An 8,543-nucleotide genomic window follows, 5' to 3' on the forward strand; every position below is an offset into this window, starting at 1 on the left:
TGCTTTGATCACAGTGTGCTGAAAAATAAAATACTGTATTTTTCGCTCCATAAGACGCACCTGACCATAAGACGCACCTAGGTTTTAGAGGCGAAAAACAAGAAAAAAAAATATTCTGAACCAATGGACTGCAGACAGTACAGGGGATGACCAGAGACAGTGGACACAATACAGGAGATGACCAGAGACTGCGGACATAGTGCAGGAGATGACCAGAGACTGCGGACACAGTACAGGAGATGACCAGAGACTGTGGACACAGTGCAGGAGATGACCAGAGACTGCGGACACAGTACAGGAGATGACCAGAGACTGTGGACAGTGCAGGGGATGACCAGAGACTGCGGACACAGTGTAGGAGATGACCAGAGACTGCGGACACAGTGCAGGGGATGACCAGAGACTGCGGACACAGTGCAGGGGATGACCAGAGACTGCGGACACAGTGCAGGGGATGACCAGAGACTGCAGACACAGTGCAGGGGATGACCAGAGACTGCAGACAGTACAGGGAATGACCAGAGACTGCAGACAGTGCAGGGAATGACCAGGGACTGCAGACAGTGCAGGGAATGACCAGGGACTGCAGACAGTGCAGGCGATGACCAGAGACTGCAGACAGTGCAGGGAATGACCAGATACTGCGGACCTTTGGGGAGGGAGGGGGAGCGGGTACCTGAATTTGACAGGTACTCACTTCCACTTCCGCGGAGTTCTCCTTCTTCCCGGGCCGGCTTCTGTGACAGCCGGGTGCCCACTGCGCATGCGCGAGAAACGCTGGGCTTTGTGAATGGCCCGGCGCCTTCTGGGACCTGTCATGTGTCCCAGAAGACACCGGATCATTCACAAAGCGCAGCACATGCGCAGTGGGCACCCGGTTGTCACAGAAGCCGGCGCGGGAAGACTGTGCAGCGCTGAAGCGAGGAACAGGTAAGGCCTGCAGGAGCGAACAGCTGAGCGGCCGGCCCGGTATTCTGACATGGTGGCGGCAGAAATACCGGACCGGCCGCTTTATATTCGCTCCATAAGACGCACTGACATTTTCCCCCCTTTTTTTGGGGGGAAAAAAGTGCGTCTTATGGAGCGAAAAATACGGTAGTAAAAAAAAGAAAAAATTTAATAAAAAAATAGAAACATTTGAAAAAAATTATAAATTCAATTATTATTATTTTCACCAAAGAAATGTAGCAGAATACATTTTGACCTAAATTTATGAAGAAATTTTATTTATTTGCAAAATTTTATAACAAACGAAGAAAAGTGCGTTTTTTTTTCAAAAGTTTCAGGTGTTTTTTGTTTTATTTAGCAAAAAATAAAAAACTCAGTGGTGATTAAATACCACCAAAAGAAAGCTCTATTTGTGTGAAACAAAATGATAAAAATTTAATACGGGTACAGTGTTGCATGACTGCGCAATCGTCATTCAAAGTGCGACAGCGCTGAAAGCTGAAAATTGGCCTGGGCAGGAAGGGGGTATAAGTGCCCGGTATTGAAGTGGTTAAAAGACACAACTGACCCAAAAAGGATCAGTGTTAAGAGTTCCATAGGATTACATGGTCACATGTGTAAAAAAACAAATCGGTGTGAAAGCAGCCTTATAGTGGTTGTAAAGGCTGAAGTTTTTTTTCACTTTCATGCATTTTGTGCATGAAAGTAAAAAACCTTCACTGTGCAGTTTCTCCAGCACCCCCTTAACTAGGCCTGATCTCGATCCTGAGATGGGTACTAGAGCAGCAGCTCTCCTGGCTCTTCCCCTTCTCACTGGCTCAGACAAAGCAGTGGGAGCTATTGGCTCCTTCTGCTGTCAATCACAGCCAGTGAGGAGGGAGCGGAGGGATGGGGCTGAGCCCCTCTCTGTGTGTCATTGGACACACAGAGCTGGCTTGGGAGTGAGCATGCACAAGTGCACCCATAGCAAGCAAGGGACACCAGTAGGGGACCCAAATAGAGGAGGTTCGGGGCTGCTCTGTGCAAATCCATTGCTCAGAGCAGGTTAGTATAACATGTTTGTTATTTAAAAAAAAAATTTGTATTAGGGCAAAAAAAAAACCCATTGGAATGTGTTGCATTGCAAGTACAAAAACATACCGTACTTGCTGGTCTATCAGAAATCTTGCTGGACATGATATTTAGGTACCAAACACAGTCATGTGACTTTATACATTTAATATATTCAAAAGGATTAGCATTAGCATTTTTTCAGACAGCTTCTAGATATCCCATAAAAGTGATCTATGTGGCTGTAGAGTCACCCAATCACTTCTACAGCACTGTAAAGTTGGCTTGACATGTTTTGCATCTATTTACTCGATAGAAAATCAACTTTTAAATATTTTACAAAAAAAATTGTGTTTCTGTGCACTATTCATTTTGGCTCAATTTTTTTTAATATAGATTTGATAAACAATTGCATAATTATCTTGCAGTATAAACATTTTCAGCTACCACCATTTTATTCATTGGGGCCTCTGCTTTCAGAGAACATAATTGTTTGGGGGAGGTTTAAGTAATTTTCTAGCTGAAAAAATTAAAATTTTACCATGAAAATTTTAAAAAGGTGCTCCAGAAGCAAAGTGGTTATTTAAATGTATTTATTATTATATGCTATGATTTTACATTGCAAAAAATATTAGAATGTTTCTACCTAATACTATGAGACAGGATCTGATTTCTTACTTTTGTATGGACCTGAGGTGATAGTAATAGGATTTCATTTAAAACTATTTTAAAATCTAGAACTCTGATTCAGCTGGGTTAGTGTTAGGATGGGTCACTCTTCACCAGGATTTAGGAATGCAGGCAGATATGTATAAATACGGCAGATCATCGGCTTCTATGAATTCCTCCTTCCTATGTAAAGCTAATAACATCCCGGCCGGCAGCTCGAGGATACCATACAAGGCAGCAGCTCAGCTGAATCCTCACCAGCATGGAGAGGGTGGTGGGATGATGACAGCTGGATCCTGTATAGAGCGGGCTGCAGGGCTGAGGACGTTCAAGTTCAATGACCATGGACTTTGTCACGCATTAAACACTTATTACTGATAAGGGAAAAGCAAAACTCAGCTTACACAGGTGACTACATCAAGAAGACTTGTTGCCAATGTTACCTTACATGGCAGCAAATACATGTCCAGGGCTAGCAGCAAAGTCTTTTGGGCATTATACTGCAGATGACTGGCGAGTTATCCAATCTTTGGCTTTCCTTTGACTTTACTGCATTACATTTGCCTTTATATGGCCCTTTATGGATATATTATAGTTACATAGTTAGTCCGGCTGAAAAAAGACAAAAGTCCATCCAGTTCAACCATAGAAAAAAAAAGTTATAATCCTATACCCACAGTTGATCCAGAAGAAGGCAATAAAAACCCAGCAAAGCACGATCCAATTTGCTCCTGCTGGGAAAAAATTCCTTCCTGATCCCCCGAGATGCAATCGGATATTCCCTGGATTAACTTTACCTACAAATGTTAGTATCCAGTTATATTCTGTGTATCCAAGAAACAATCCAGGCCTTTTTGAAGCAATCCACTGAGCTGGCCAGAACCAACTCTTGAGGGAGTCTATTCCACATTTTCACAGCTCTCACTGTGAAGAAACCTTTCCGTGTTTGGAGATTACATTTCTTTTCCTCCAGACGTAAAGAGTGCCCCCTTGTCCTCTGTGATGACCTCAGGGTGAATATCTCTACACCGAGTTCACTATATGAACCACTGATGTATTATACATGTTGATCATATCCCCCCTTAATCTCCTCTTCTAAAGAGAGAATAAATTCAGTTCCTCTAATCTTTCCTCATAGCTGAGCTCCTCCATGCCTCTTATCAGTTTGGTTGCCCTTCTCTGTACTTTCTCCAGTTCCCCAATGTTCTTTTTGTGAATTGGTGCCCAAAACTGAACTGCATATTCCAGATGAGGTCTTACTAATGATTTGTACCGGGGTAATATGATATCTCTCTCTGGAGTCTATACCTCTTTAATACAAGAGAGGATTTTGCTCGCTTTAGAACCCGCAGCTTGGCATTGCATGCCATTATTAAGCTTGTGATCTACCAGAACCCCCAGATCCTTCTCCACCATTGATTCCCCCAGTTGTACCCCCCTAGTATGTATGATGTATGCATATTCTTAGCCCCCAAGTGCAGAACCTTACATTTATCAACATTAAACCTCATTTGCCACATAGTTGCCCAATTACATAGTGCATTGAGGTCGGCTTGTAAATTGGACACATCCTGTAAGGACGTTATTCCACTGCACAGCTTGGTGTCATCTGCAAAGACTGAAATGGGATTTTTAATCCCAGACCCTATATTGTTTATAAATATATTATTTTAAAGTGTTACTAAACCAGGACCCTGCATTCACTATATCTGGTCTCCAGGACCCTGCATTCACTATATCTGGTCTTCCCGGACCCTGCATTCACTATATCTGGTATCCCCGGACCCTGCATTCACTATATCTGGTCTCCCCGGACCCTGCATTCACTATATCTGGTCTCCCACAGTACACAGAACATGGAAATGCAATTATTTTAGTCAATATAAACTGCTAAATACCTTTTCTTATCAGCAGTATATAGCAGTCTCGTGACTTCTATCAGTGTCCAGCACAACACTGGTTAAAGCTTGTTGGAGGAGTTTTCATTCTTCCCTGATTCTCCTATGAGGCTTCATAACCCCTGACCCTCTGTCTCTACAGTGCTGGTTGGCCCTGTGCTGATCACATGCACTCTCCCAAGAAAGAAAAAAAACTCTAGCAATACACACCAAACTGAACATGTGCAGCTTGTCCTCAAGGCTCTGTTCTATCAGCAGATGGATTGGGGACAGCAGAAGAAGGGGAGGATCAGAGAAGATAGAATCAAGCATCTTTTTTTATACAATGTGGAGGATTAACCCCTTAGGTTCCACAGTGAGTATAACAAGCATGCTTTACTACATATACAGACTGTTGTGGGGGTCTTTTTTTTATAATTAATTTTTTTTTAGTTTTTATTGAGTTTCGAAAGACATACAACAGACAAAAAGTTGCAGAGTTGTGAGATAACAGTCACAAACCAACAAAAGGAGAAAAGAAACAAGAACATCGAGTGATATGCATATACATGCAATGTCAGTGTATAACAGTGGGTTAGCCAGCAATATCAGACATCTGGGTAGACATATTGGAAATCAAAAGATTCCATGGTTCCCCAACCGCTTCAAAAGGGGGACAAGATTAGCATGCTTAGCAGTGAGTTACTCCATTCTTCTAATCTCAGCAATGACCTTCACCAATTTCGACTGAGTAGGAGGTATAATAGATAGCCAATGCATGGGAATGGTTCTCCTGGCCGAGACAGGAGAGGATAGTTTCTTGGCAGATTTGGAGAGGCCTGTAAAAGGTAGGCCTAATAAAAAGTAAATGGGGTCAAATGGAATATGGGCCTGTAGAAGTAGCCGCAAGAGGCTAAGGACCTCTCTCCAGAAAGATGCAATGTGTTGGCAAAGCCAGAAAATGTGAAAAAGAGTGCCAATTTCCACGCCACATTGCCACCAGACAGGAGAAACACTCGGATTGTGATCATGGAGAACCTCAGGAGTCTTGTACCAAAAGTTCAAAATGTTATAAGTGTTTTCTTTATATACCACACATATAGAAAATCTAGAGGCGGCCTCCCAGATCCTGCTCCATTGATCTAAGAGGATATCTCATTGAAGGATTCGGGGCCACTTTCACATATAAAGGTGTGTATCAGTAGAAAGGGGACAAGTGTCTTGAAGTAACTTATAGATAGAGGAAATTAGGCCCCGTTGGTATGGACCCTGAATGCAGATGCGTTCGAAAAGAGTAGGATTCTCTAGATTTACGGAGGGAATCTTGGAGGAGAAAAAATGTTGTATCTGTAGATAAATATAATACTGATGAGGAGGCATATGCGATGCTGCCCCTGTCCTAGGGGCAGATAGGACTTTGGATGTTGGGAAGGCTCTGGGGCACTGCTGGTCTCCTCCACTTCCTCTTCATCTGACTCCATGTAGGGAGGGCACTAGGTCTCCCATGAATTGAGCCCACTCTCAGGTGTCACAAGCGGGCACTGATGCGGGAAACGCAGGTCAGGCAGTGAGAGCCCACAAACATCCCAGATCTCTGCTGCAATAGTACCATTAGGGGCATCCCATGAGGCCCCAGACACTCCCAAGAAGCTGAAGACACACAGTCCACCACCGACTGTGGTGGCTGCGTAAATGATAGAGCAGGCTGTGGGTCTCCAGATGGTATATGAGGACTACTAGCCTCTGCTGCATGTACCTGTGCTGTAGTAGGTGGTGGCTGCACAGAGACCTTCGCCAAAAGTACTTCAGGGACAGGGTCAAGACAGAGCTCGACCCCGCTGGTACTGGGAGATAATTTTGGGCTTTATGTTCGAGTCGAACATACGATAGACTCGATCGTCAGCCATTCTGTGTTTGGTGAACACACTAATAGTAATGGTGTTCAGCAGGATGTTTGCCCACCGTGCCCCACAATGCACTGCGCCCTTATAGTGCATTGCGATTGGCCAAACCAATGAGTCTGACCACAGGTCAGGTCATAGCGCATGTGACGTCATCACAGTTTTAAAGAATTGTCATCCCGGCGCAGCTGTCAGAGGGCCAGGAGCCAGTGTCAAGAGCAGAGCATTTTTTACTTATTCACATGGGAGGGGGGCCTGGGATCTGGGGGCCCCTTTGTTCAACCAGCAACAGTTGTGGGGAAGAGGCCCTTGTCCCCATCAATATGCGGACAACGTGCTTTTGGGGGGCCTCCCGCCCCAAAGCACCCCCCCATGTTGAGGGCATGTGACCTGGTATTGTTCAAGAGGAGGGGAGCAAGGATTTTGGGGGCGGCCCCACACCATTTTCTTTTTAAATTTTGACATGGGGTTCCCCTCAAAATCCATACCAGACTCGAAGGGCTGGCAGCTGAAACATTAAAGAATGTTTTCACTACTAAAATACTGCATGACTTAATAATATAACTCATGCAGTATTTTAGTGGCTGTGCTGTATAAGATACCGCTTAGTGAATTGTCCCTGTTCAAAGTTCACGGTTGAACTTTCATTTTAATGTTTAACTACGAACCAAACGGGGGTGTTTTGCCCATCACTACTGGGGCAGCACTCAACTCTGCGATTGTTGGGGAAGCCCTGGTGGGGGATGTCCTCCACCAGGTCTGGAGAGTCCGATTGCCGTTCTGCCGATGACAGGGTCCCGTTGATGACTCTCCACCAGGGGCGGACTGACCATTTGAACCTCGGGCACTGCCCGAGGGCCCGGGGTCAGTAGGGGGCCCCATGAGATGCCCCTGGTACCTTTTTCATAGGCTTTTTTGAGTTTGGGCAAGGACACAGGGGCCCCATGATCCCCTATTGCCCAGGGGCCCCATGTGTTGTCAGTCCGCCCCTGCTCTCCACCCAACTATTATGCATCTTCTTGGCAGGGCCCTAGATGGTGACATGCCAACTCCCCAACTGGGAGCATCTCAAACAGGAAAGCCTGGCACTCTCCACAACAGGCCCTTACCAGCTAGCCTGCAAAAATGCTAGGGTGCTCACTCCTCCTAAAGGCACAGCAACACATTGTTAAGTGTGCTGGGAAATTTTTGTCTGTGATCCGCATTGCCCTTCCATGTGCACCTTACTGCAAACCATAGTTATAAATTAGGGTGGTTGCCATCTTTTTGTTTAGCTTTTGTACTTGATTAATTCCTTTCTCAGCCACAGCAGCCATGCAAAGACAGTGCTCTATCTCATCAGTTCCGGCTTCATTCACTATAGGAATGATCAGTAAGCAGGAACTGATGTTCGCTGTTCTCCATCCACTCAACCAATAGGAGGGCCAGGGGTGAAATTGGTCAGGTGGGGGAAAGAGCACATTCCAGTGTGCATGGAAGTGATCAAGCAGCTTTACAGCCACTAAATCACTTTCAGTAAAAAGCAAAACAGTTGACAGTTGGTTTTTGGGATTGAAAAGAATGGTGAGGAAACAATATAATCTCACTGCCACTCAAACATCTTCTAAAAAGCAATCCACAGTGAATCTCTCGTCAGAGGGCTAATGCTAGTGTAAAAAAGCCCTAGTGGTCTGTGTCAACAGGATTTTGTTTGCAGGTCAAGCACACCTGACATGAAATTCTGAATAATTTTAGGAAACGTCTCAAACTGATGGATCAACACAAGCCCAAAGCCCGTCAACACAGTCCCTAAGGCTCCTTGCACATGAGGGCATCTAGCTGCTGTGCATGTAGCTCTGCATTTTAATGCACTTTGGAGGCACTGGTACAGTAGCCCCATTGCTTGCAGCAAGGTCTATGGCAGGCTGCAGCTGGACAGGGCTAAACACTGTACCAAGTGGTATTGGTGTTAGGTCTTGAGCGTTCAGGAATGAATGCCCAAAATGCAGGTACAGTGATGGGATCCACTAGACACCCTCGTATAATGGGGTTAACTGTCATGAACTATGGTATTACCAGTAAACAGATGAATTGTGGAGAGTTACAGTAGAAGAAGGTT

The sequence above is a fragment of the Staurois parvus genome, unplaced genomic scaffold (genome assembly GCF_062004578.1).
Source record: "Staurois parvus isolate SC_StPar_1 unplaced genomic scaffold, SC_StPar_1.0 ptg000903l, whole genome shotgun sequence".
NCBI classification, from domain to species: Eukaryota; Metazoa; Chordata; class Amphibia; order Anura; family Ranidae; genus Staurois; species Staurois parvus.